Source organism: Procambarus clarkii, chromosome 93 (genome assembly GCF_040958095.1).
Source record: "Procambarus clarkii isolate CNS0578487 chromosome 93, FALCON_Pclarkii_2.0, whole genome shotgun sequence".
Lineage (NCBI taxonomy): Eukaryota > Metazoa > Arthropoda > Malacostraca > Decapoda > Cambaridae > Procambarus > Procambarus clarkii.
This window is the reverse complement of record NC_091242.1, coordinates 8,758,771-8,780,184: the sequence shown is the minus strand read 5'-3', so window position 1 is coordinate 8,780,184 and position 21,414 is coordinate 8,758,771.

The following is a 21,414-nucleotide window of genomic DNA, read 5'->3' as shown; positions in this document are numbered from 1 at the left end:
GCAGTAAATAGGTACCTGGGAGTTAGACAGCTCCTACGGGCAGCTTCCTGGGGGTGTGCGCGCGTGTGTTAGAAAATATATGTAGTAGATATAATAGAGGAAAAATAGATTGGTTAGATAAGCGGTGTCCAACAGCTAATAGCTCGGTTTTACCGACACAAATAGTAAAAAAAACCACACATGCACTCGAACAAGGGGGCACGGATGGAAGCTTGAGACTCAAATGTGTCATAGAGAGAAAACTTTCCTTTAGTGTAAGGGTAGTGAGGAAATGGAGTGACCTAAAGGTGCAGGTTGTAGAGGTGAACTCCATTCATAACTTTAAAAGCAGATATGATAGAGAAATAGGTCAGGGGTCATTGCATTAGACAACCAACGGCTAAAAAAGCGGGTTCCAAGAGCTAGAGCTCCTGCAGACCCAAATAGGTGAGTACACACACACACACACTGTACTTGGACCTATCCTGTTTCTGATATACGTAAATGATCTCCCAGAGGGTATAGACTCATTCCTCTCAATGTTTGCTGACGACGCCAAAATTATGAGAAGGATTAAGACAGAGGAGGACAGCTTGAGGCTTCAAGAAGACCTGGACTAGCTGCAGGAATGGGCGAACAAATGGTTGTTAGAGTTTAACCCAAGCAAATGTAATGTAATGAAGATAGGTATAGGTGTCGGAAAATCCGACACCATTTAATAATCATACAGATAATAGCTGTATTACCAACAAGTTACCCATAGAAAACGTAACTTGTAGTGGAATTACCATCTAAAGAAAACGGGATATCATCACCACATACTATTATAATTCACCAGCTATTCTGCTGGGAATTGTTCTTAAATACATTAGTCTTTGGACTTTACCATCATAAAACATCTTATATAAATTAATTTAATTATCAATATTAAAGTAGAGTAAATGTGACCCTTCTATCACTTTCTGAAATCTGGACAAAGTAGGCCAGGCGTCAGGGAGGAAGGAGGCAGCGATTGTGGTGTCACCTCCGAGACGTGTGGAGCAAATTCGGCTCCTATCATTCTGGACAATGTCGGCCAGTAACGTCAATAGGATGGAGTGTTAAACAGCCATTGTTTATATTGAGACCAGAGGCTCACACGGGAGCAAATTCGGCTCCTGTTAATTTACTTGGACGTAGTGTTATGGAAACCAAAGGTACCATCTCCAACACGATGTCTACAATTCAAGTTAAGTCTATCCGAAACCCGTTTATCATTCATTTATGGCCATTAATGTCAGGATATAGGGTGACCCGGTTAGATCGCGAAATCGCCTCAAACTAAAGGTAATTAAGCCAGGTCTTCATGTTCCATGTACTGTATAGTGTTTTCTCTGATATAGCTTGTCATATATAGGATTCTGGCTTCACAGCTAGCGCACTTTTGACAGGTCAAGACGAGGAAGAGTTTGTGCACCAGTTACTGGGTGATATGGAAGCTACCTCAAGGAGGATAATTTGGTGTCTACACCCTAGTTATACCTGGTGGACTAGCCTGCTGTACTATAAGATAAGGAACCTCTTCAATGTTTAATAATGTAGTTAATACTGTAGTTTGATTGGCTGCATATATATAAACTAATAAACCCCCCCTAATGTGTAGAGGATCGATTTGTGAGATTAAGAGATTATTGCAGAAATACAGTCCACTTATCATTATACAAATCGCTATCGAAGTATATAAATTAACGTAAATATAAATTCATATAAATTAAATAAATATAAATCTCACAGGTCGGTTCCCACATTATTTGGTCCTTCGGAACCGGATTATTTGGACCTTCGGAACCGGAATATTCGGTCCTATGAACCCACATTTGGTCATCTTAGTACCGGATGAACCAGTTAACCAGTGGATTCATTAAATATACTAGTGCAGTGTTATTTAAACAAAGGCCAGCCAGTCAAAGACGGAAGCGTAGCCTCGAGGGAGCTCAGGAGCCTCCCTCAGCCCAGTTCAGCTTCGTCAGCGGTTTCATGCACACCCACAGATATTTGGTGGCGTGTTATTTCGTGAAATGACAGCGCTAATATAGAAGCCAGCCTAATTAGTGACTGTGTCTTCGCGATATTGTTCACGGATTTCGTGGTGTTACATTTCGCGAGAGATTATCTACGAATTTTGTGGAGTTTATTTCGCGAGGTCACTAATAATATTTAATACTTCTTGATAATATTAGAAGTTTTATAGAGGCTAATTAAGAGGCTATTATCAATAATTGTGTATATTATTTCTCCAAAATAGAGAATTATTTAATATATATTGCACTAGTGATCACAGTATAATATTTACTAATTGCCAACCCACAACAGGGTAGTAAATTACCATTGACTAGTTGAACTATTATTGCTCATCCTAGTCCCATTATTGCCATAGTCAGTTGTACTATATTGAATAACCTAACACCATTAATGAATGGTGCAGACCCTATTTTGGGTGTAATTTTTATCAACTCGAATTGAGTTGTATATATAATAATTTACTTATGATCATTACACCTTTGAGTGATTAATTAGTGTCTCTACCATCCTAGGGTGATATAGAAGAGCTAACCTAAAGGTACTTCCAGTGACACTGGTTTATCACTCAAATCATTAGTGTGTATGATTGTATATATATAATGTGTATTAATTTTAAGTGCTAACCTCTAGTAGAGGTAGGATTATTGCCTAGTGAGTTCAGAATTTACCCTAGGCTACCATTAGTGTTTGTTCAGTATTATGAGCAGCCCAAGTACAAGTCCCACAAGGCTTCACCAACTAGCCAGTATGGATAATGCAGGGAGAATGAAAAGAACCCTTGCAGGTCTTAAAGGCCACTTAACAAGACAGATCAAGAAATGTGAAGATTTGTCACAACAATCAACAGTTGATTATGCTGACCTGGAAAGCTATTATCAAGCAGCTGCAGGTAAATTTGAGCAAATCAAATGCCAAATGGCTGTCCTTGTGGGGACAGACTACTACCATCAATTCATTGGTAGCCCTACTAAATATCAGGGCATAACCATGTTAAACTCTGCAGGAGGTAAATTACTCTCAGGCCCAGTATCAAGCCTGAGGAGACCTATGCCTGCAGATAAACAATACCAGTAGAAACCTAAATTTGTCAGCTGATTATATTTCTCCAGTAGCATTATACTAAGGAGATTACAGCTGACTATAGTAACAGAGGTTGATGTTAGTATCATCATTTGAAGCTGAAGATGAGTTCATGAGGTCTCAGTGGCAAATCAGTGAACAGTAGCCTAAAACAGCTACAAGTCACTGCGACCAATGTCACTGATCCCACTGCAGTCTCAGAACCATACTTTACTTTAATGATGAGCTATTCAATCTTCTGAATCAATTACTAAATTAAAATCCCAATAAATCTGATGACTGATTTGATACATTTATTATTTAATCAAGATGTATTCCATGGGCCTCAGTGTTTATATATCAGTGACCAGTTACCTGAAGAAACTTCAAGTTATATCTAATGTCACTGATCTCACTGCAGTCCCTGAATCATACTTGACTGTAGTACTTGATCACATCCAGTCTTCTGGGTTAAATAATATGTAATAAGGCTTGAATATTAGCCTTTCAAGAGTTGACAGGGAAATGAAATCGCATTAGACTTCTAACCCCTACAACTCTAGTACGGGACATCCGTCCTGTACGAACAGACGCACAAATGTGTGATTACTAACTACTAACATCAAATTAATGTAATAATTCGATGGAGGAGTATCGGTGTTCGTCTGTTCTAATCAGGACTTCGACCCGTGAGCAGCCCCCTGGGGAATTATGTCGGAAAATCCGACACCATTTAATAATCATACAGATAATAGCTGTATTACCAACAAGTTACCCATAGAAAACGTAACTTGTAGTGGAATTACCATCTAAAGAAAACGGGATATCATCACCACATACTATTATAATTCACCAGCTATTCTGCTGGGAATTGTTCTTAAATACATTAGTCTTTGGACTTTACCATCATAAAACATCTTATATAAATTAATTTAATTATCAATATTAAAGTAGAGTAAATGTGACCCTTCTATCACTTTCTGAAATCTGGACAAAGTAGGCCAGGCGTCAGGGAGGAAGGAGGCAGCGATTGTGGTGTCACCTCCGAGACGTGTGGAGCAAATTCGGCTCCTATCATTCTGGACAATGTCGGCCAGTAACGTCAATAGGATGGAGTGTTAAACAGCCATTGTTTATATTGAGACCAGAGGCTCACACGGGAGCAAATTCGGCTCCTGTTAATTTACTTGGACGTAGTGTTATGGAAACCAAAGGTACCATCTCCAACACGATGTCTACAATTCAAGTTAAGTCTATCCGAAACCCGTTTATCATTCATTTATGGCCATTAATGTCAGGATATAGGGTGACCCGGTTGTAACACGGGTTCGGGTTCCTCTCTCTTTACTTCCTACCTTCTACTCCCTCTACCCGTATTCTTACTTTTATTTCTAAACCAAGGGACTCCAAAACTTTTAACAAAGCCAACTCCACGCCACGTGGTCCTAAGACGATTGACCGACTTAGGATTCTACACCCAGTATGACGTGACCTAAGCTCTGAACAAAACCCTAGAGTCACCTCTGCTGCCACCACCAGACCAGTAATACAAGAGCAATGATCGAGGTCTGGATCGATCACGCTAATTAATCAACCTAGGGGCTTGATCCCCACTATAAACGATGACCTTGAGTGTGGAATAAATTACACGGTAATGATAATTCCGATTCGATGTTAGAATCGGCGCCCAATGCAACTCTGCCTCGTGTGGACCACGTGACCAGGACAAGTATACACATAAAACACATGGAAACAATAAAATGCAAATTAATAACAAATTTAATTTATTAAAAGAAAACTAAAACAAAATCTAAATAGGTTCACTCCCTATCACTTTAACACTCCCTACTTGACCTGAATGGCAAATGAGAAGACTATTTCTATACATAACCATAGCAACTATACCTTGGGCGACCAGCTAGATGTCTTGGGGAGAGGTAAGATGTTTGACCTCTCCCAGCTGCTTCCGTGACCACACTGATCTCTCCTCGTCTGATCTCGCCCAGACTAGAACATTGTATTGTTCCGCATCGCTTACCCAGTTACTTTAGCAAGGTTAAGTTATAACAATTATCCTCTGTTTATACTGAATTGATCCAGACTGGTTGAATTATTTTACTTAATTAACTTACAAACATCTAACGGCAGAGCTGTTCCCGATCACAAAAATGGTTATTAAAACTTTGAGAAATATTAGACATGTCAACCCTGCTGACCTATGACCGCCGGTCACTCCGCTTTAAAAGTTAGATCTGATTCGTGACGTCACTGATGGTGACTTAAACTCAATAATTAGAATACTCTTGATATTGTATCCAGTACTATTATACAATACAATTTTAATGCAAAATGAATAAAGGCTAATTTTCTCTAAATTACTGAATACTATAGGATGGTTCATTATACGCAGCTATGAACAAAGCGTCGGTTATTTCCACCGCGAATTCCCCTGGGGTCAGGTCACCATGCGGCTCAGCTTCCCATTCTCTTTTGTCGATAAACCACTCTGGATAATTCTTACAACAGCCTAGTTTGTTACAACCCCCCCGCACAAGCACTTAGTAAACCTTGTTAATTTGTTAAAATTCACGGGGTTTAGTATCCAAACCCACAATTCAACTCATGCCACAAACAAAAGCTAACCTAACTAATAAAATTTGCCAAATAATAGTCCAACATCATAATGAACATGTTCATATTTCATAAATTTCTCAGCTGTCAACTGACAGCAATCCTCCAATATCAGGAAACATACATCCTACCCTTACTGACATAGCTAAATAACATGTCCCTACTCTACCATCAAAAACTAGCTATTAAACTCTCTTGGCTCTTCACTAGCCAAGTCCATGTGTCCTCTAGAGCCGGCCACACCGTGCTCAAACAAACATTAAAGTTATATCATCAGACTGAACTTTCAGTCATCCGGGAGCGTACTACGGAACTATCAGTTCACATCCGTGTACTAACCACTCCCCAATCAATGTCAACCTTGACATGTTAAGGAACACACCTAACGTTTATTACATCTATCTAAAAAATATAAAAAAAATCCTATACTATATCACAGGTTTCAGCTGACTGTACAGCCAAGTGTTCTCACTCACTAAAAGTGTCAATGTTTATATTGGTCCGCCTCTCCTGTGTACAAACATTCTGAAAAAAATAGCACAACATAATTTTCCATAACCGTTTGTTCTGGGCTGAGACAATTACACAGGGGCTTCGATTTTGATTACCGACCAATTTATAGAGTAAAATTCATATATTATACCAGAATTATTTTAAATCTGTTTTTCAACATTTAAAAAGTATTGATTCTAAATCTGTTTTTCAACATTTAAACAAAAGTGTCCAGATGTTCTTTACACAGATGTTCAGAGCCACTTTGTTGTTTGTATCAATTGTTCATATTGAGTAATCGAAAAAAAAATCGATGCTGCTGGATGCTGAATGTAGTCGCTGACGATGACGATGTCGATCTTGCTTCTTCCCATGTGTAGACATCAATACCTGGTCCTCTTGTACTCCCATCCGGTACTACTGAATGACGACAGAGTGTAGTAGAGCTGAGTGCCAAGTGACAGCTGTAGAATACTGTTACTTCGGCCATTAATCTTGCTCTCGACAGTCCACACGCCTTCGTATCAATCACAGTTCACACGGCAGTCTTGATGTTAAACTTGACGTCGCAGATGACCACAGCAGAGCAGGACTGGATGTACCAACGGTGTCTCTTAGCAGGAGTGGTGTCAGAAGGTCGTAGAGGCGGGTTGCTTGTTTGCAGAACAGGTGAATCTCGCCTTCCATCATTGCTCACGTCATCTCAGGCGTTTCTTGATGTCACCAGGTTACTAGGCCGTAAACACCAACTGTGTATACCCTCGTACCGCCGACTTTAGGCCAAAGGAGACAATTTTGCGACCTTCTATTGGCGAGTCCCGGTACTCTGTAGGGAAACCGTGCCTTCCACCTGTGACCGCCTTATTTCCGCTTTCTTGTTAATTCAGATGACGTACTCATTAATCTTCCGGCGAAATTCTTGAGTACTGCTACGTGCTTTCCATTTCTTGACCTCTCCTCCAACACTGCTGGAATGGCTGCAGTCTTGATGACGCAGCAGGTGGGTAGTGGTGATCTCGAGACAGCTACCCCGGCGTTGTATGGCACCTCCGGTGACTGCTATAATGTGGACAGCTCGCTGGCCCTGACAACCTCGTTAGTGACGTGAGGCGTCGGCCGGGTGACTCTTGGACAGTCACTCATCCCCAAAGTAACTGATGTATGGGTTACTGGGTCTAGTGGGGGGAGGGCTTTGTGTAACGTGCCTCCCCCCTCGGTCTTTACAGACAAGGGTTCACGTGTGGCTGGAACAACTGGGTCGGTGTACCAATCAGACCTGGGAACAGACAGACACAACACAGCGGAAGCATAGATATACTCTGGGTTTGGTGGAGGTGGAACCCCAGAGCACGGTAAAAGTTGCTACCTGAGTCAAGTATAGACATAGTACATCTCATTGCCTTTACAGGAAAATCTAATGAATACTAAATTATACTAACCAAGGAAGTTACTTTACTGTATAGCGCGAGATCTCGTCACCATAGGGTGGCGAGACTGCACCTGACTACTGATGAGCGATGACAGAGGGTCATCCTCATCTTCTGACTCGTCGGTGAAGCCATGAGTCAGCACTGCTGAGTCAGGAACTAGACCCGCTGAAGGCAGTTCTAATTCCTCTCTAGCATGATATTGTTTCAATTTATTTACGTGAATTGTCCTTTCCACCTGGTCCTCGAACACTCCTTTTATAACAAGATTAACCGGCCCCGCCCTTTTAATTACTCTATAGGGTCCTCGCCACCTCGGAGCTAGTTTCCTGCTCTGATTGGCGGGCGCAGCCTCATTCACTCTCAATACGAGGCTTCCTTCCTTCAACTCAAGAGGGCGCACTTTCTTGTCATAAAAATGAGCATACCGAGTCCGTGCCTTCTTGGACGCTTCAGCTGCAATATTCCATGCATTTCTCATTTTTCCAAGGACCTCTGAAGGATAGTCCTCCCCGTATGCAACATTATGTCTGTTAAGCAGACCTGAGGGGAAATTGCATGAATTACCAGTAAACAAATGAAGTGGTTGGGTGTTAATTGATTGGTGGATGGCAGTATTCAAGGCGAACTGAACATAGGGTAGGTGTTCATCCCAGGTGTTTGCATCATGTTCAGCAAGGATTGCAAGCATATCCTTGACTGAACGATTAGTCCGTTCCGTCATTCCGTTTGCTTGTGGGTGGTAGGCCGTTGTAAAAGCCGAAGTTGTCTCTAAAATCTTACAAACTTCTCTAAATATATTCCCATTGAATTCTTGACCCCGGTCAGAGACTAAAACTTTAGGAGGTCCGAATACAGTAACGAACCTACGCAAGAATGCATCTGCAACCGTACGAGAATCCTTCTGAGGTAATGCAACTAGTGTAGTGTATCTAGACAGATGGTCAACTAGCACCAACACATATCTATTTCCTGAATGACTGTGGTGTAAATCAATCAGATCGGCCCCCACACGATCTAACGGTTCACGAATTTCAGGAAATTCCTGAAGTGGGGCTTGTACCTTAAGGGTACCTTTCCTCCTCTGGCAACGAGGGCACGACTTCACGAAATTGATTACCTCAGAAAGTAATCCTGGAAAATAAAATAGAGACTTTGCTTTTAAGTGCGTTTTAAAGATCCCCGGATGCCCTGCAATTTTTGAAGCATGCGCAAGCTTTAACGCTGATGACCGCAACGCGTCCGGAATAACTAGCTGAAATACTGCCCTATCATTCTGGCTATTAACATAATACAGGACGCCCTGTTTCATTTCAAAATCATGTATAGGTAAATTCTTTTTCTTTTTGGGGTATTTTCCTCCCTCTAAATACTCAATAATCTCTTTCCATCTAGGCTCGCTCATCTGGTATTCTCTCATTTTATCTGATGGAATGGTTTCAATGTTTTCATTAATTTGAACTGCCGCTATATTTCTACTTAGCGTATCTGGCACAACATGTGCTGGACCAGGCTTGTACAAGATCTGGAATGAGTGGGCCGAAAGTTCGTGAGACCAGCGTGACATTCGTGGGCATTTTGTTCGCTTCTTAAATATGTGTGTTAACGCTCGATGGTCTGTGTAGATTACAAAATGCCGCTGAAATAGGTAAGGCTCGAAATACCTAACTGATTCTACTACTGCCAGTGCCTCCCGATCCGTAGCTGAATAACGAACTTCAGGTCCTTTGACCTTCCTACTGAAATAGGCTACTGGATGGGGTAAATTATCTGCGTCTCGCTGAATTAAGCACCCGCCAATAGCTATACCGCTGGCGTCAGTGTGCACTTCCCACTCTTTATCAAAATCAGGAATAGCCAATACCGGTGTCGTGATTAGTTGGTCTTTCAGTTTGCGATAGGCCTCGTCATGTTCTGATTTCCACACAAACTTCGCATTTTTCTTTGTCAGATCAGTCAGGGGTGCTGAAATGCCAGCGAAACCTTCAATGTGACGACGAAAATATCCGGCCGCCCCCAAAAACCTACGCACGTCCTTTGCTGTCCTTGGAGTAGGCATGTCAGCAATGGCGCGGCAAGAATCTGGGTCAGGTCGGATACCGTCTGGGCACACCTGGAACCCCAGAAATTTGAATTTCTGAGCCGCCAAGGTGCACTTCTGAACATTCAGCCTGAAACCTGCCTGATCTAACAATTTCAAAGTCTCAGTCAAGTCCTGTAGGTGTTCCTCAAACGTCCTGGAATATATCACAACATCATCCAGGTACGCTAAAGAATGCCTACCCAGTACCGGACTAAGGATAAAGTTGATGGCCCTCTGAAACGACGAAGGCGCTGTCTTCAAACCAAACGGCATCCTACGGAATTGATAAGTGTGCCTACCATCCGAGAATGCTGTTTTTTCCCTATCCTGTTCTGCCACCGGAATCGCCCAATACGCCGATTTTGCGTCAAGAGTTGAGAAATACTTAGCAGCACCAAATTGATCTATTATCTCCTGTATTCGGGGCAACGGATACACATCACCCTTAGTTAATTCGTTCACCTTCCGGTAGTCAACACAGAAACGATAACTACCGTCCGGTTTCCGAACTAGCACAACAGGAGAGAGCCATGGTGACGTACTAGGCTCTATCACGCCCTGTCTCAACATTTTCTGGCACTCCTCCCTGATAATGTTCTTTGCCTGTTCCGGCAACCTCCACTGTCTTGTGTACACAGGCAAATGGTCACCAGTTGGAATGGTGTGCTCGATCTTATCAAGGAGACCAATTTGGTCATCCTCTGTCGCAAACAATTTCGGGAATTTTCGTAAAACTCCTCTCAGTGCCTTCCTATCCGCCTGTGCAACATGTTGCAAATCAAGTGCTGAAATTAATTTTTCTATTTCCTCTACATTCTGTGCAACATTTCTCGTTTCGTATTGTACTTTGGATGGTGTTTTAGTGTTCAACATATTCAGTGCACTACATTGTGCAGTGACGGCTGGCGTCTCAGCTGACTCATGGTGAAAGATTTCTGTGTCCTCCACCATGGTTCCCTGAGATACCCTATCACCTGCCCTGAAGCGAAAAGTCTTATGTGAAAGATTGACAACTGGAATGAGTGCACCTTTATCGAGCACTACAACTAAGTGATGAGGAATTAATAAACTATCACATCTCCCAGCCACCTGAAGGGTGGTACCTGGTTGTATGTGACGTCCCACGGCTACTTTAATAAATTTAACAGAATGTGGTGGGCAACTCTGTTTGGTCAATGCATGCAATGCGCATGACCTCTTAATTGTGTCTGGAAGAGACTTAAAAATCAATTTTGGATAGTGCGCATTATATTTCAGCTTCCTCTTAATTGAAGCTACAACCGGGGGATGGTCGATCATCTCCACTGGGTAGGAAGTCTGTCCCAACTGCAACCTGCAGTTCCTAGCCCCTTTTTGAGCAGACAAGGAATAATTAAATCGCGACAGAAAATCAGTTCCCATTAAGATGTGACCAGGAAAATCAAGGTTCTCTACGATCGTACATGTGTGAGGCTGCAATCCCCCATCAATCTCAAAATTAACTGTACCTTGACCTACGATCTCAATCTTTTCCCCATTGACTGCTGTTAATGTCTTTGCGCAACGTTGAAGACGTGCATACTTAAAATTGCTGAAGGCTGACTTTTTAATGACCGTTGCCTGGCTTCCTGTATCAACAAAAGCTGTCAATCTCACACCTTCCACTTTCACCTCAAACGTAGGCCTACCATCACTAGGAGCCTGCTTTCATGCTTTCGTAGGAGTGACTTCGCAATCCCTCTGTATATGCCCGCGCTTCCAGCAGGAGTAACACCTCCGCGGATCTCTGTTGGTACCCCGCGCAGGGTGGCTCGAACTTGCAGCTGAGGGCTGCTTCCCGCCTGATGAACCCGCGCCACAGTTCCTCGGCTTGGCTCCCTCGCCTTTACTTAACGCCTCTACGTATGGCGACAACTGAGTGCCCGGCGTCTCCGTGCTCATCTGCCTGTCTAAGGCTGTGGCGGCCTGGGGTTGGGGTTGAGGTATGGTGTGGGTGGCCTGGGGTTGGGGTGTGGATGGAGGTTGGGGTTGAGGTATGGTGTGGGTGGCCTCGGGTTGGGGTGTGGATTGAGGTTGGGGTTGAGGTATGGTGTGGGTGACCTCAGGCTGGGGTGTGGATTGGGGTTGGGGTGGGTATGGGGTGGCCTGGGGCTGGAATGGGTATGGGTATGGGTATGGGGTGGCCTGGGGTTGGAATGGGTATGGGTATGGGGTGGCCTGGGGTTGGTATGGGTATGGGGTGGCCTGGGGTTGGTATGGGTATGGGGTGGCCTGGGGTTGGAATGGATATGGGGTGGCCTGGGGTTGGAATGGGTATGGGTATGGGGTGGCCTGGGGTTGGAATGGGTATGGAGTGGCCTGGGGTTGGGGGAAGGGTTGGTATGGGAACTGAGGATGGGGTTGGGGTTGTTGTAGTGACGGATGAGGTGTACCTAGGTGTTGTGGGTGCTGTGGTATTGGTGTTATGTTGGGTAGTTCCTGCTGTTGGTGTGGTTGTTCATGTTCCCGTTGAACAGGTTGCTGTTCTCTACCGAGCGAAGTGGGACGTCCTGCCATACTAACTGAGGCCCCATGTCTGCCCTGCTGGCATGGCGTCGATGTTATTTGTGGGGGAACCCAAGACGGCTCTCCCCACTCATGGGACGACTCCTCGCAAGACTCCCCACTCATGTCAATAATAGTATCTCTCCAGGGATGGAAAGATACCCTCGACTGCCCAGTCCCATGCAGAACCCGTGAACTCGTCGCTTCAGTCCCACTGACCCCACCTGTGGTGCCAGTTGAGCTACCTGAGCGATCCCCAGTGGTGTCGGAAGAGGTTCTATCCTCTACACTCCCATTCCCACTGGTCCCTACTGACTGGTCACTATCTGGGTTAAACATTTTCTGTGATTCCTGGTGTGCCACGTCTCTTCTAAACTACCCTTTAGTACACCCTCGACCCGGACTCACTACAACCGTGATCTTACACAAATAAAAAAAAATCACAACTGTATTCTAAGAGAAAACTACTAAATTCCCAAAATAGGAAATACAACGATTTATCGAGAGAATCGCTGAAGTGAATCCAATGAATGAGTGTCTGCCCCGCACTCGTGTCTGACCGTGAAATATCCCGCAGTTCTATTGCTGAAACCTAAGTCCTTTACGTTAAAAAAAATTAAAGAATCTAATTTATATAAAACAATTTAAATGATAACGCAACTAACGCGTAGCACTCGTGATGGATTAATAAAGAATATTTACTGTACTTGAATACTAAACGCGCTTGAAGTGAGCAGCGTGGCCCCTGATGACTGATGGAGCGGGACCAGCTGCGCTGAAAAAAAACTAAGTCCCGCGCTTTTTCGCTTAAACGCTGAAAAATCAAAATTGTTGTTCTGAAGGAAAATAACTAGTTTTACGTTAATAAACCGTTCGAGCGATTAATATAGACACCCAGGACCTATATTTGCTTACTAAAGATTGAATTTTACTCAAAAACTGCGTTTTTACTCAATTGCTGGACTCTGCCAATTTTCCTGACTCCGAGGGAAAAATATTCTATCACCCCAAATATCACAAAACTCCTTTAATTCAAAAAAATTTGGTTTTCTCGTTTCCAGATATAAATACGTTATTATTTACTACTGACGTTGTATACAGAACAATACTGACACTTCGGGCGGTTTCAACACTCACTAATTCGAATTTTCGTCAAAATCAGAGATTTTCACCTCAAATGGACTCTGACAAAATTACAACACGATTTTTTCGAAAAATAACTAAATTCGGCAAAAATGTAATTATCACTGTTTAATGTTTTACGAACAGAATTACGTCCCTTGCGCGCACTAGAGAGTAATACTGACCCTAGGATATACACGAAACCTGAAAATAAGAATTTCCGCCAAAAAGTCAGATTCTAGCCCAAGCTGGACTTAGAAAATTTTCCACCTACGTTTCTACTGAAAACAGAGTTCTAAGTCTACAAACACAATTCTACCGTCTTACTGGTAAAAACTATAAGCTATCACTCGCATCGACTGGAGAATCCTAATGACGCCCAGATCGTACACGTGACCCATGAATACAAATTAATTACAGTTAACGAGTTTCCGACATCGACTTAGCCGAAAACTTATCCCAAAATACTTAGAAATATTCCACGGACTCTATTAAGCATTTACACGCAACTTACTATTCCTTAAACTCCTTCACTTATCTATCGTGACCGACACATAGCCCTAAGTCCAGAGGATTAACAACGCCTCTGACTTAGACTAATAGAACAGGGAATAACAAAACTTAACGTACGCACTTAGCCTAATATGCAAGAAAACGCTAAACACTTGGGAAAAATTTTAACCGGGGATTGAATTTAGGGGAAAAATTAATCTAGAACAACGCAAATAAACGGAAATTACTTTATAAATTTAAGTATACTTAATTAAAAAAATGCACTCAACTTAATCCTATAATTGTCCTTACCGGCTCGCCGTACCACACCTAGCCTAGAGGCCACACCATCTAGGTTCCAACAGAGCGACACGCAGCTTTCAGCAACAATTATGACTAGGGACGACTCAACCTCCACTAAGTGTGCGATCACTTAGTTGTTGAATCGCTGCTAGGTAGGTTACTAGTCCGTCCCTCGGAGGCCGCAACGCCCTTCACGGATTACGTTTTTCCTAGCGTTTTGGGTCGTCTAATAACGCCCTCGGACTATCTACTGGCGTCCCACAGATATATCCGCCCCCGACAGCCCTCAAGGAACTGCTGTTGAGAGTATGGCGGCTCCCAACACCTCTGAATTAATTGCAATGGGTCGAGTATGGTACCCAGTCCAATCAACTCGGAGCGGTCTCCTTTTCAATAAATCTAATTTTAACAGCCTAATCTTACTAACTAAGCCTTAATCATATCAGCCCGCATGACCCAAGATTCGCCAATCCCCACTCAAACGCACTTGTGGGGCGCACTGCTAATCCTGGCCCGCGGCTGTCTCCTTAGCATCCGCGCACGTGTTCGAACGGCTAGACGCGTGAGCCTTTCAACAATTTCAAACAAAATTGTTGAAACCACCGCTGTGCACCATTGTAACACGGGTTCGGGTTCCTCTCTCTTTACTTCCTACCTTCTACTCCCTCTACCCGTATTCTTACTTTTATTTCTAAACCAAGGGACTCCAAAACTTTTAACAAAGCCAACTCCACGCCACGTGGTCCTAAGACGATTGACCGACTTAGGATTCTACACCCAGTATGACGTGACCTAAGCTCTGAACAAAACCCTAGAGTCACCTCTGCTGCCACCACCAGACCAGTAATACAAGAGCAATGATCGAGGTCTGGATCGATCACGCTAATTAATCAACCTAGGGGCTTGATCCCCACTATAAACGATGACCTTGAGTGTGGAATAAATTACACGGTAATGATAATTCCGATTCGATGTTAGAATCGGCGCCCAATGCAACTCTGCCTCGTGTGGACCACGTGACCAGGACAAGTATACACATAAAACACATGGAAACAATAAAATGCAAATTAATAACAAATTTAATTTATTAAAAGAAAACTAAAACAAAATCTAAATAGGTTCACTCCCTATCACTTTAACACTCCCTACTTGACCTGAATGGCAAATGAGAAGACTATTTCTATACATAACCATAGCAACTATACCTTGGGCGACCAGCTAGATGTCTTGGGGAGAGGTAAGATGTTTGACCTCTCCCAGCTGCTTCCGTGACCACACTGATCTCTCCTCGTCTGATCTCGCCCAGACTAGAACATTGTATTGTTCCGCATCGCTTACCCAGTTACTTTAGCAAGGTTAAGTTATAACAATTATCCTCTGTTTATACTGAATTGATCCAGACTGGTTGAATTATTTTACTTAATTAACTTACAAACATCTAACGGCAGAGCTGTTCCCGATCACAAAAATGGTTATTAAAACTTTGAGAAATATTAGACATGTCAACCCTGCTGACCTATGACCGCCGGTCACTCCGCTTTAAAAGTTAGATCTGATTCGTGACGTCACTGATGGTGACTTAAACTCAATAATTAGAATACTCTTGATATTGTATCCAGTACTATTATACAATACAATTTTAATGCAAAATGAATAAAGGCTAATTTTCTCTAAATTACTGAATACTATAGGATGGTTCATTATACGCAGCTATGAACAAAGCGTCGGTTATTTCCACCGCGAATTCCCCTGGGGTCAGGTCACCATGCGGCTCAGCTTCCCATTCTCTTTTGTCGATAAACCACTCTGGATAATTCTTACAACAGCCTAGTTTGTTACACGGTTAGATCGCGAAATCGCCTCAAACTAAAGGTAATTAAGCCAGGTCTTCATGTTCCATGTACTGTATAGTGTTTTCTCTGATATAGCTTGTCATATATAGGATTCTGGCTTCACAGTTAGCGCACTTTTGACAGGTCAAGACGAGGAAGAGTTTGTGCACCAGTTACTGGGTGATATGGAAGCTACCTCAAGGAGGATAATTTGGTGTCTACACCCTAGTTATACCTGGTGGACTAGCCTGCTGTACTATAAGATAAGGAACCTCTTCAATGTTTAATAATGTAGTTAATACTGTAGTTTGATTGGCTGCATATATATAAACTAATAAACCCCCCCTAATGTGTAGAGGATCGATTTGTGAGATTAAGAGATTATTGCAGAAATACAGTCCACTTATCATTATACAAATCGCTATCGAAGTATATAAATTAACGTAAATATAAATTCATATAAATTAAATAAATATAAATCTCACAGGTCGGTTCCCACAATAGGGAGCAGGAGACCAGATACAAGGTACCTTTTGGGAGATGAAATACTTCTGGTATCAGAGAGATAGAAAGACCTGGGGGTTGATATCACGCCAGACCTGTCCCCTGAAGCTCATATCAAGAGGATAACATCAGCGCCATATGCCAGGTTGGCTAACATAAGAACGGCCTTTAGAAATTGTGTAAGGAATCTTTCAGAACATTATATACCACATATGTCAGACCAATCCTGGAGTATGCGGCTCCAGCATGGAGTTCATATCTAGTCAAGCATAAGACTAAACTGGAAACGGTTCAAAGGTTTGCTACCAGACTAGTACCCGAGCTGAGAGGTATGAACTACGAGGAGAGACTACGGGAATTAAACCTCACTTCGCTGGAAGACAGAAGAGTTAGGGGGGACATGATCACCACATTCAAGATTCTGAAGGGAATTGATAGGGTAGATAAAGACAGTCTATTTAACACAAGGGGAACACGCACTAGGGGACACAGGTGGAAACTGAGTGTCCAAATGAGCCACAGAGATATTAGAAAGAACTTTTTTTTTTAGTGTCAGAGTGGTTGACAAATGGAATGCATTAGGAAGTGATGTGGTGGAGGCTGACTCCATACACAGTTTCAAGTGTAGATATGATAGAGCCCAATAGGCTCAGGAACCTGTACACCTGTTGATTGACGGTTGAGAGGCGGGACCAAAAAGCCAGAGCTCAACCACCCTCAAGCACAACTAGGTGAGTACATATATATATATATATATATATATATATATATATATATATATATATATATATATATATATATATATATATATATATATATATATATATATATATATATAGTGCCTAACAGCCAGAACGCACTATTTGGCCAAGTACATTGGTCACACCTATTGTCCTTAAAGCCCAACATCAATAACCTATCATTAATAGGGAGGGTATAGGGAGGGTCTCATGAATATATTGATACAATTGGTCGCGTTGTTATGGGGCACTAAATTTAACATGAAGATTTGGCCATATTACTCGCCCGTTGAAGAGTGGATATGCCTTCTCCACTCTAGGAACTGTATGTGGGAGCAGAATATCATACACTTGTGAAAGTGTATCACAAGTGTGACACACTTATTGTAAAATATTATGTGATGATTATGACAAAATTCCAAATAAATCCAATCATAATACTTACCTTTTTAAGCCAGTTATATTCCGTCCATTGCTGATAAATTGACTGCCCTCTGGACTGCTCATGGCTGTGCCTCCGCAAGTCGACCTGGATACCTTCATATACCCGTCCCTCCCACAGCATCACACACCCACACACCTGTTCTCTCCCATCCATACCTCCAGGAAAAGACACACAGAGACAATGAGAGAGAGAGACATACACAGAGACAATGAGAGAGAGAAACATACACAGAGACAATGAGAGAGAGAGACATACACAGAGACAATGAGAGAGAGAGAGACATACCCAGACACAATGAGAGAGAGAGACATACACAGAGACAATGAGAGAGAGAGAGACATACACAGAGACAATGAGAGAGAGACATACACAGAGACAATGAGAGAGAGAGAGACATACACAGAGACAATGAGAGAGAGAGACATACACAGAGACAATGAGAGAGAGAGACACATACACAGAGACAATGAGAGAGAGAGACACATACACAGAGACAATGAGAGAGAGAAACGTACTTAGAGATAGATAGTAGTGTTACAGACGCACTCAGCTACAGACACATAGTTTCAAACATAGAGAGAGAGAGAAGGCACGTTTTGATACCGAATTGTATGCAGTATATGTTCCCATATATTATGGTTTTCGCTTGCTGCCCTGAAAGAGCCACCACTTGCCGGGGACGAGCTGTCCCAATTTCCGTTATTTAGGGAGTCACTGGGACTCTTCCTGACGGCAGAGTCAAGTCCGGTTTGTTGGTGCACTTGTGGACAGTCGACCCACCGACCGCAGCACGACCTGTGATGAAGTATTGTGCCACGTGTGTGATCAGTGATTATAGTGGCTGGTAGGTAGTAGCAAGGTTTATAAGGGTCGTTAGAACTGGTGTGGGTTCGCGTCTCCCACAAGTGATGAAGTGTTGATATTGTTTGGATATAGAAGCTTGTATAGACGCCACTGTGAGGGCGCAGAGTGGCGAGCCATCACCAGGAGAGTCCCTCAGGGTTAACTCCTCGTTCCTATGCTGTTTCTGATATATGTAAATGATCTCCCAGAGGGAATAGACTCGTTTCTATCAATGTTTGTTGATGATGTGCAAAACACAAGAGGAGGATTAAGACGGAGGAAGATAGCAAGAGGCTGCAAGATGACCTGGATAAACGGAAGGAATGGTCCAACAAATGGCTGCTAAGTTTAACTCGAGTAAATGTAAAGTAATGAAGCTATGTGGAGGGAACTGGAGGCCAGACACAAAAGCCCGATAGGGAGCCGAAGTCCTCTAAGAAACGAACAGAGAGAAAGATCTAGGAGTTAATATCACGTCGAACCTGTCTCCTGGAGCCCTCTTAAAGAGAATATCATCAGCGGCGTATGCGAGGCTGAATAACATTAGAACTGCTTTTAGAAATTTGTGTAAGAAATCATTTAGAACCTTGTATACCACATGTCAGACCAATCCCGGAGTATGTGGCTACAACATGGAGCCCATAACTTGTCAAGCACAACACGAAGCTGGAGAAAGTTGGAAGGTATGCCACCTACAGACTAGTTCCAGAACTAAGAGGCATGAGTTACGAGGAAAGGCTGCGTGAATTGTACCTCACGTCGCTGGAAGACAGAAGAGTTCAGGAAGACATGATAACCACATACAAAATACTCAGGGAAATTGACATTGTAAATAGAGATATTATTTAACACGGGTGGTACACGCACAAGGGAACACAGGTGGAAACTTAGTACCCAAATGAGCCACAGGGACAAAGATTTTTCAATATCAGAGTAGTTAATGGAATGCATTAGACAGTGATGTGGTGGAGGCAGACTCCATACACATTTTCAAATGTAGATATGATGGAACCCAATTCGGTTCAGGAACCCATCCACCAGTTGATTGACAGTTGAGAGGCGGGCCCAAAGAGCCGAAACTCAACCACACACGCACGTGCACGCGCGCACACGCCCTCCCATCGCTATATTTCTTCTTTTTATGTCAGATATTTACATTTCATATCGGATATAACATGAACAGCTAAACTGTTAGTTTTACAAAATATAATCGCCATTGCAATTTCGCTTCTCTCTGTAGGGAATAATGTTCTCTTTGATAGCCGTAATTACTTGTGAATCTATCAGTTGCACTGCAATAAAACTGGGGTTCCGGGAATGATACAACGGGCTCTATGCAATACTCTTTATTGATAACGTACGTCAATGGTTTGTGTACAGTGCACTTGTGGCGGAGTGAGACAGCCAGGACAGGTGTACAGGAGCGTACAGGTGTGTACATGGGAGCAGTCAAGTCTGGTGTTTATTTATGTACATGGGGGGGGGGACCAGGAGGGGGTGCTCTTAAATATACATGGGAACAACCAAGAGAGATGTACATGGGAGTAGTCAAGAAGTGTTCATTGATGTACATGGGAGTAGTCAAGAAGTGTTCATTAATGTACATGGGAGTAGTCAAGAAGTGTTCATTAATGTACATGGGAGTAGTTAAGAAGTGTTTATTGATGTACATGGGAGCAGTCAAGAAGTTTTCATTAATGTACATGGGTGGTACTGTCACGGTGTAGAGAGGTACTGTCACGGTGTAGAGAGGTACTGTCACGGTGTAGAGAGGTACTGTCACGGTGTAGAGAGCTACTGTCACGGTGTAGAGAGGTACTGTCACGGTGTAGGGAGGTACTGTCACGGTGTAGGGAGGTACTGTCACGGTGTAGAGAGGTACTGTCACGGTGTAGAGAGGTACTGTCACGGTGTAGAGAGCTACTGTCACGGTGTAGAGAGGTACTGTCACGGTGTAGGGAGGTACTGTCACGGTGTAGGGAGGTACTGTCACGGTGTAGAGAGGTACTGTCACGGTGTAGAGAGGTACTGTCACGGTGTTGGGTGGTACTGTCACTGTGTAGAGAGGTACTGTCACGGTGTAGGGAGGTACTGTCACGGTGTAGAGAGCTACTGTCACGGTGTAGAGAGGTACTGTCACGGTGTAGAGAGGTACTGTCACGGTGTAGAGAGGTACTGTCACGGTGTAGAGAGGTACTGTCACGGTGTAGAGAGGTACTGTCACTGTGTAGAGAGCTACTGTCACGGTGTAGGGAGGTACTGTCACGGTGTAGAGAGGTACTGTCACGGTGTAGAGAGCTACTGTCACGGTGTAGAGAGGTACTGTCACGGTGTAGAGAGGTACTGTCACGGTGTAGAGAGGTACTGTCACGGTGTAGAGAGGTACTGTCACGGTGTAGAGAGGTACTGTCACTGTGTAGAGAGCTACTGTCACGGTGTAGGGAGGTACTGTCACGGTGTAGAGAGGTACTGTCACGGTGTAGAGAGCTACTGTCACGGTGTAGAGAGGTACTGTCACGGTGTAGAGAGGTACTGTCACGGTGTAGAGAGGTACTGTCACTGTGTAGAGAGCTACTGTCACGGTGTAGGGAGGTACTGTCACGGTGTAGAGAGGTACTGTCACTGTGTAGAGAGCTACTGTCACGGTGTAGAGAGCTACTGTCACAGTGTAGAGAGGTACTGTCACTGTGTAGAGAACTACTGTCACGGTGTAGGGAGGTACTGTCACGGAGTAGAGAGGTACTGTCACGGTGTAGAGAGCTACTGTCACGGTGTAGAGAGGTACTGTCACGGTGTAGAGAGGTACTGTCACGGTGTAGAGAGGTACTGTCACGGTGTAGAGAGCTTCTGTCACGGTGTAGAGAGCTACTGTCACTGT